The sequence below is a fragment of the Pseudophryne corroboree genome (assembly GCF_028390025.1).
Source record: "Pseudophryne corroboree isolate aPseCor3 chromosome 3 unlocalized genomic scaffold, aPseCor3.hap2 SUPER_3_unloc_9, whole genome shotgun sequence".
In the NCBI taxonomy this organism is placed as follows: domain Eukaryota; kingdom Metazoa; phylum Chordata; class Amphibia; order Anura; family Myobatrachidae; genus Pseudophryne; species Pseudophryne corroboree.
In genome coordinates this window covers 2,247,746-2,256,426 of record NW_026967585.1, presented here as the reverse complement: position 1 = coordinate 2,256,426, position 8,681 = coordinate 2,247,746, and positions in this window count along the sequence as shown.

The following is an 8,681-nucleotide window of genomic DNA, read 5'->3' as shown; positions in this document are numbered from 1 at the left end:
ACATCACGGACTTCCACCCAGAGATGAGAGAAACTGGCGGCTTTCTTAAACGACCACCAGGCTGTTACAAGTGCCCCAAGTGCACCACGTGCTCACACATGATTACAGGCGTATCTTTTAAACACCCTCACACGGATCGCATATATAAGATCAACCATGTATTGACGTGCACATCAACACATATAGTATACGTCATCAGTTGTCCCTGTAAATTACTTTATGTGGGCAAGTCGGTTCGATCACTCAGAGAGAGGATGGCCCTCCACCGGTCGGCTATCAAACAAGCGATCAGCGGCAAGGGCTCCGACCAGCCGGTAGCGAAACACTTTTCAGAGAAAGGCCACTCATTGAGTGATCTGCGACAGATGGTGATTGATCACATTCCCAAAAACCGCAGAGGAGGCGACCGGGACGGCCGCTTGTTGAAATTAGAGGCCAAATGGATTTTTCGGCTAAACACCATTAATCCCCACGGCCTCAATGAAATCATGCCATGGAATGTTTTCCTTTAAAGGAACTCCGACCACAAACCAGCTGATACTTTGCCATAGGGGCGTTCAAAGACATTTTTTAGCAAAAATGTTTTACATTTCTTTAAAGTTCCGGTTTATCTTTTTCATCTCCAGCATTCATCATCTTTTTTTCTGACACCTTTCACACTGGAGCCTTCTGCCGTCAGGGCGCTTCAACCCTAGTTCACATCATTTCCAATCACCAACCACACGCACAGTCACAATGTCACATACCTATCGTCATAGGCACATGATTTCTCTCCAGCTGTGCCGTCAGACATATAATTATAACCGAGGATACCTTGTATCCAAACCAATCCCACTTTTCCTCATATCACGACACTGTCACAACAATACCCCTACACTACACAATCACGGGGCCTCATCACTTTATATTAATTTTTCCTGGATTCATTTATGCATGATCCCTACTGCACAGATATACAGGTTGTCATTCACGTCACGGTACACGAGTCTATTAATATACAGACACATCATGTTTATAGATTGAGGTTTGTCATTAGTATCAAGACATCCACCTAGCAGCACGACACAAAGGAGTTAATACCTTTATATCCCATACGACCCACAGCACACGGGTACGCAGTGCGAGTGACACTGTTTCTGACGTGCAGAATTCCCTAGTGTGATTTTTTCATATGTTTCTATCCTCTCATACCTTGGGTCTTTGTACACGAGTGATTTAGTCTTTAGTTAGTTCTGTTTTTCTCGTCAGCTGACGGGACGAACGGGCGTCATGGTTACCATGGCAACCCGACGTCCCCGTCATGGATGACGCACTTGGTGTGCGCCGGACCAAGGGCTCCGTGCACGGAGCCCTGGGCGGCGTCTTTCACACGGCGGGCTTCTTCTGGGTATATAGGTAAGTTCTTTTCTGTCTCATTCATTGCTGCTTATCCTTGACAAAGGGGTGTGCCAACCCCGAAATGTTGGAGTTCATGTGGTATTTTTAATACATCACGTTTTGCATCAAGCCTCTGAGTGCCGCAATTTATTTGCTTTACTATATATATATATATATATATATAAAACAGGTATAAGTTAGTTACAGCATGTCAATTTCCACCCGGTAATAACAGTTGGTGCCGACAGGGTCACCCACATACTACTGTGTCTCCCATACCGTGTTACTATGAACAAGTATAACACAACCGATCTGTTGACTCAGTGTCTACAGTAACAAGCACCAAACAGGCGTCGGCGATGCCGACAATGAACCCCAGAGGCGTTTGTGAGAGAACATTCACACATGTCGACACAAGTGTATATCTGACAGGGAGCACACAGAGAGTATACACAACCATGAGTACATGCTCATTTCCAAATTAAATAGTGTTATACATTCCTACATAACACTAACAGTATGTGCCCCCCCTTGTTTGTGCTATACACATGTTTTGGCGGGGACATTGAGGAAAAATGGCGCTGTATCTAGCTGTGATGGCTAAGCCACGCCCCTTATCGGCGCGCGGTAGCCCGTTATATTATAACCGGTATATGCAGGCAGGGGACCATATACAGTGGCTACCCACTGTATATGTGCTCTGGAAGTAAAACATATTGTAAAACATACTGCCCAGGGTGCCCCCCCCCCGCGCGCCCTGCACCCGATACCAGCCGTTGGTGTGTGGGAGCAATGGCGCGCAGCGGGACCGATGCGATATGCTGGCGGGGGTAGCGGACACAGTGCCCAGGCACCGAAGAACATCTTAAGCCAGCCTAAAAAAGAGCCTCAGTAACTTGCTGCCCAGGGAGCTACCCCCCCCCCCCCCCCAGCGCCCTGCACCCTGTGAGTGCGTTGGTGTGTGGGAGCACGGAGCGCAGCGCGACCACTGCCTGTTACCTCCGTTACTGAAGTCTTCTGCCGTCACTGAAGTCTTCTTTCTTCTCATACTCACCCGGCTTCTTTCTTCTGGTTTCCGTGAGGGGGGTGACGGGGGGGGGGGGGGGGGGTGACGGCGCGGCTCCGGGAACAAGCAGCTAGGCGCACCAAGTGATCGAACCCTCAGGAGCTACTGGTGTCCAGTAGCCTAAGAAGCAGAGCCCTTGAACTAAGAAGAAGTAGGTCTGACTTCTCTCCCCTCACTCCCACGATGCAGGGAGACTGTAGCCAGCAGGTCTCCCTGAAAATAAAAAAGCCTAACATAAAGTCTTTTTCCAGAGAAACTCAGTAGAGCTCCCCTAGTGTGTGACCAGTCTCTCCTGGGCACAGAATCTAACTGAGGTCTGGAGGAGGGGCATAGAGGGAGGAGCTAATTCACACCCAGTTTAAGTCTTTATAGTGTGCTCAAGCTCCTGCGGATCTGTCTATACCCCATGGTCCTTTTGGAGTCCCCAGCATCCTCTAGGACATAAGAGAAAATAATAATAACATGACACCACAGGCTGCTCCTCCTGTATAATAATAATAATAATAATAATAACAACAAGACACCACAGGTTGCTCGCTCTGTATGATAATAATAATAATAATAATAATAACAAAAACAGGACACCACAGGCTGCTTCCCCTGTATAATAATAATAATAATAATAATAATAATAATAATAATAAAAGGACACCACAGGCTACTCCCCCTGAATAATAACAGGACACTACAGGCTGCTCCCCCTGTATTATAATAATAATAACAACAACAACAACAGGACACCACAGGTTGCTCCCCCTGTATAATAATAACAATAATTATAACAACAACAACAACAACAACAACAACAACATGACACTACAGGCTACTCCCCCTGTATAATAATAACGAGTTTTATGGTAAGAACTTACCTTTGTTAAAACTCTTTCTGCGAGGTACACTGGGCTCCACAAGTATAGACATAGGGGTTTAGAGTAGGATCTTGATCCGAGGCACCAACAGGCTGAAAACTTTGACTGTTCCCAGAATGCACAGCGCTGCCTCCTCTATAACCCCGCCTCCCTGCACAGGAGCCCAGTTTTTGGTTAATCAGCCCAATGCAGTAGCAGGAAAAGAGACGACAACGGTTTGTAGCCACATACACCACACTCTCACGACAGGAGAAGTGTCAGCGGCTAATGCCATACCAACCCAAAGAAGCTAAGTGCGTCAGGGTGGGCGCCTTGTGGAGCCCAGTGTACCTCGCAGAAAGAGTTTTAACAAAGGTAAGTTCTTACAATAAAACTTGTTTTCTGCTGCGGGGTACACTGGGCTCCACAAGGATAGACATAGGGGATGTCCTAAAGCAGTTCCTTATGGGAGGGGACGCACTGTAGCGGGCACAAGAAGCCTGAACGTGTTCACTGAGGACCACGTAGCCGCCTTGCACAATTGTTCAAGGGTCGCACCACGGCGGGCCGCCCAAGAAGGTCCAACAGACCGAGTAGAATGGGCCGTAATGTGAGCAGGAGCTGATAGAGAAGCCTTCACATAAGCATGTGCAATCACCATTCTAATCCATCTGGCCAAAGTTTGCTTGTGAGCAGGCCAGCCCCGTTTGTGAAATTCAAACAATACAAAGAGAATCAGATTTCCTAATAGAAGCAGTTCTCTTCACATAGATACGGAGAGCCCGTACCACATCCAAAGACCGCTATTTGGGAGACAGATCAGGAGAAACCAGTGACGGAACCACAATCTCCTGGTTAAGGTGGAACGCAGAAACCACCTTATGTAAATATCCGGGACGAGTCCGAAGAACCGCCCGGTCACGGTGAAATATCAGATATGGGGAACTACAAGACAAGGCACCCAAATCCGACACTCTTCTAGCTGAAGCAATAGCCAGCAGAAACACCACCTTAAGGGAAAGCCACTTAAGATCAGCTGAACCAAGAGGTTCAAAAGGAGACTCTTGTAGCGCCTCCAAAACCACTGACAAGTCCAAAGGAGCCACAGGCGGGACATAGGGAGGTTGGATACGCAACACACCCTGAGTAAAGGTATGTACATCGGGTAAAGTCGTAATTTTTCTATAAAACCACACCGACAAGGCAGATATTTGAACCTTGAGGGAGGCCAGGCGCAGGCCTAAGTTCAGGCCCTGCTGCAAAAAAGCCAAGAACTTGGCTATACTAAATTTGGAAGCAGCATAATCGTTAGATGCGCACCAAACAAAGTAAGAATGCCAGACCCTATAGTAAATCCGAGCCGAAGCCGGTTTCCGGGCCCGCAACATAGTTTGAATGATCGCCTCAGAAAACTCTTTAGCCCTTAAGACGGAAGCTTCAAGAGCCACGCCGTCAAAGACAGCCGGGCTAGGTCCTGGTAGACACAGGGACCCTGAACGAGGAGGTCTGGGCGTTGTGGAAGTAGAATTGGACGCTCTGACGATAGGCCCTGCAGGTCTCAGAACCAGTGCCGTCTGGGCCACGCTGGAGCTATGAGAAGCAGAATTCCTCTTTCTTGCTTGAACTTCCGAATTACCCTGGGCAGGAGTGACACCGGAGGGAACACGTACGGCAGCCGAAACCTCCACGGCACCGCCAGCGCATCCACGAATGCTGCTTGAGGATCCCTTGTTCTTGCTCCGAAGACCGGAACCTTGTGATTGTGTCAAGACGCCATCAGATCCACGTCTGGAAGGCCCCACTTTTCCACTAGTAGTTGAAACACTTCTGGATGGAGGCTCCACTCGCCGGCATGTACGTCCTGACGACTGAGAAAGTCCGCTTCCCAATTCAGGACCCCCGGAATGAATATTGCAGATATGGCCGGTAGATGGCGTTCTGCCCAATGTAGAATCCGTGAGACTTCCTTCATTGCCAAGCGGCTTCGAGTGCCGCCTTGATGATTTATGTAAGCCACTGTGGTGGCGTTGTCCGACTGTACTTGAACAGGACGGTTCTGAATTAAATGCAGGGCCAGGCTCAACGCATTGAAGACCGCCCGCAATTCCAGAAGGTTGATCGAGAGGAGAGATTCCTCCTTGGTCCACCGACCCTGAAGGGAGTGTTGCTCCAGTACCGCGCCCCAACCCCTTAGACTGGCATCTGTCGTCAACAGGACCCAGTTGGATATCCAGAATGTACTGCCCCAGCACAATTGTCGGTCCTGGAGCCACCATAGCAGCGACAGACGGACCTCCGGAGTCAATGAGATCATGTGAGACCTGATCCAGTGAGGCAGGCCGTCCCACTTGGCTAGAATCAGCTTCTGGAGGACGCGAGAATGGAATTGAGCATACTCCACCATGTCGAATGCTGATACCATGAGGCCCAGCACCTGCATCGCCGAATGTATCGACACTTGCAGACGAGAAAGGAAGCAACAAATCCTGTCCTGAAGTTTCAGGACTTTCTCCTGAGACAAGAACAACCGCTGATTGTGAGTGTCCAATAGCGCTCCCAGGTGTACCATGCTCTGAGCAGGGACCAGGGAGGATTTCTTCCAGTTGATGAGCCACCCGTGGGCTTTTAGAAACTGGAGAGTCATATCCAGATGATGTAATTTCTGGGGAATTTGCCAGGATTAACAAGTCGTCCAGATACGGCAGTATCCTGACCGCTTGACGGCGGAGTACCACCGGTCATTACCGCCATAACTTTGGTGAAGACTCGCGGAGCCATAGTTAAACCAAAAGGTAACGCCCGAAACTGGTAATGCCAGTTGCCAATCACAAACCTCAGGAATTGCTGATGTGACGCTGCTATAGGAATATGCAGGTAAGCATCCTGTATATCCAGGGAGATCACGTAGTCCCCAGGTTCCAAGGCCAGAACTATAGAGCGAAAGGTTTCCATACGGAACTTGGAAACCTTCACAAACCTGTTCAATGCCTTGAGGTTGAGAATGGGCCGGGAAGACCCATTCGGTTTCGGGACTAGAAACAGCAGAGAATAGTACACCCGGCCCCTCTGAGCAAGAGGCACCTTTACTATGACTCCTGTATCCAGGAGGGTCTGTACCACCGAATGTAGAGTGTTTGCCTTTGTCTGGTCCAACGAGACATCTGTCTGGCAAAATCGATGAGGGGGTCGGTTTTTGAAGGCTATGGCATAACCTCGAGTGACGACTTCCCGTACCCAGGCATCTGAAGTGGTCTCCAAGCATTCCTGGGTATACCCTAGAAGCCGGCCCCCCACCCTGGGATCCCCCAGGGGGAGGCCCGCCCCATCATGCGGCAGGCTTATCGGTCTTGGAAGCTGGCTGACGGGCTCTTTTGGGCTTTGGCTTATCAGGTTTGGAAGTGCAGGCCTGCTTGTTGTACGCCTGACCTTTTGCTTTACCTGAAGGACGAAAGGGGCGAAAGGAAGTACCCTTAGACTTCGAGACAGAAGGAACGGAACTTGGCAGACAGACGGTTTTGGCAGTAGCCAAGTCAGCCACTATCTTATTTAAGTCCTCCCCAAACAGAATATCTCCCTTGAAAGGGAGTACCTCCAGGGTTTTTCTAGAATCCAGATCCACAGACCAGGATCTCAGCCACAAAATCCGGCGAGCCAGGACTGATGTAGTAGAGGCCTTGGCTGCTAGGATACCGGCATCGGAAGCTGCCTCTTTAATATATTGAGAAGCTGTGACAATATATGACAAGCATTGTCTAGCATGGTCAGAGGAGATTTCAGCATCTAACTCCAAGGCCCATGCTTCTATAGCCTCTGCATGTTGCTGCAATAGTGGGCCTCTGTGCAGCACCCGTGAGGGTGTAAATCGTTTTCAGACAACCCTCCACACGTTTATCTGTAGGCTATTTTAGAGACGTGACAGTAGTGACAGGTAGAGCTGAGGAAACCACCATCCTAGCCATATGTGAGTCTACTGGAGGAGGCTTTTCCCAATTCTTAGACAGCTCTGGCACGAGGGGATAGCGAGCCAGCATCTTCTTTTGAGGCACAAACTTCGTACACGGGTTTTCCCAGGGTTCCTGACGTATATCCACACTGCTGCTGCCCTTGTAGTCTTCACTTTTTCTTCAAAAAAGCTATTCTTTGGGCTGCCTTGAGCAGCCCCCCTGTAACGTGCCTGCTATCTGCAGCACCAACTACAAGACTGAGCTCCTGTGCAGGGAGGCGGGGTTATAGAGGAGGCGGCGCTGTGCATTCTGGGAACAGTCAAAGCTTTTCAGCCAGTTGGTGCCTCGGATCAAGATCCTACTCTACACACCTATGTCTATACTTGTGGAGCCCAGTGTACCCCGCAGCAGAAAATAATAATATTAATAATAATAATAACAACAGGACACCACTGGCTGCTTCCCCTGTATAATAATAATTTCATGATACCACAGGCTGCTCCCCCTGTATAATAATAATAATAATAATAATAATAATAATAATAAAAGGACACCACAGGCTGCTTCGCCTGTATAATAATAAAAATAACAGGACACCACAGGCTGCTCCCCCTGTATAATAATAAAAATAACAGGACACCACAGGCTACTTCCCCTGTATAATAATAACAGGACACCACAGGCTGCTCCCCATGTATAATAATAGGACACCACAGGCTGCTACTCCTGTATAATAAAAATAATAACAGGACACCACAGGCTGCTCCCCCTGTATAATAATAATAATAATAACAGGCTGCTCCCCCTGTATAATAATAATAATAATAACAAGACACCACAGGCTGCTCTTCCTGTATAATAATAATAGGGCACCACAGGCTGCTCTTCCTGTATAATAATAACAGTACACCACAGGCTGCTCCTCCTGTGTAATAATAATAACAGGACACCACAGGCTGCTCCCCCTGTATAGTAAGACGCCATTACCTGATCTGCACGGACACTGGGACGCTGTAGCAGTCGATGAAAACTCACTTCCTGTATGTGGAACGCACAGTACGGAAGTAAGTTGGAACGCACAGGCAGGAAGTAGGGCATGATTGGCAAAGGCGGCTTCCTAGATACTGGCCCCTCCCCTATTACACCCCGCCCACACTCCCGCCCTTTGTACTGACTTTTACAATACATGTCCTCAGTGCAGGAGGCCGGCGGCCATTTTCTTGTAGACCAGTCCGGCGGCAGCAATAGGTTCCCTGGCCGTGTAGTGACGTCAGGAGCGGCGGCCATTTTCCCCTGGTCTGAGCTCCGCCTTCCTTCTATCATTCCCACAAGGCAGCAGGAGCAGAGAGCAGCCATTGCTGTGTCTGGCAGCAGGTAATGATATTATTATTATTATTCTATAGGCTGAGCAGCTCTTGTGTCAGGTTCTGTACTACAGGGGGAGCA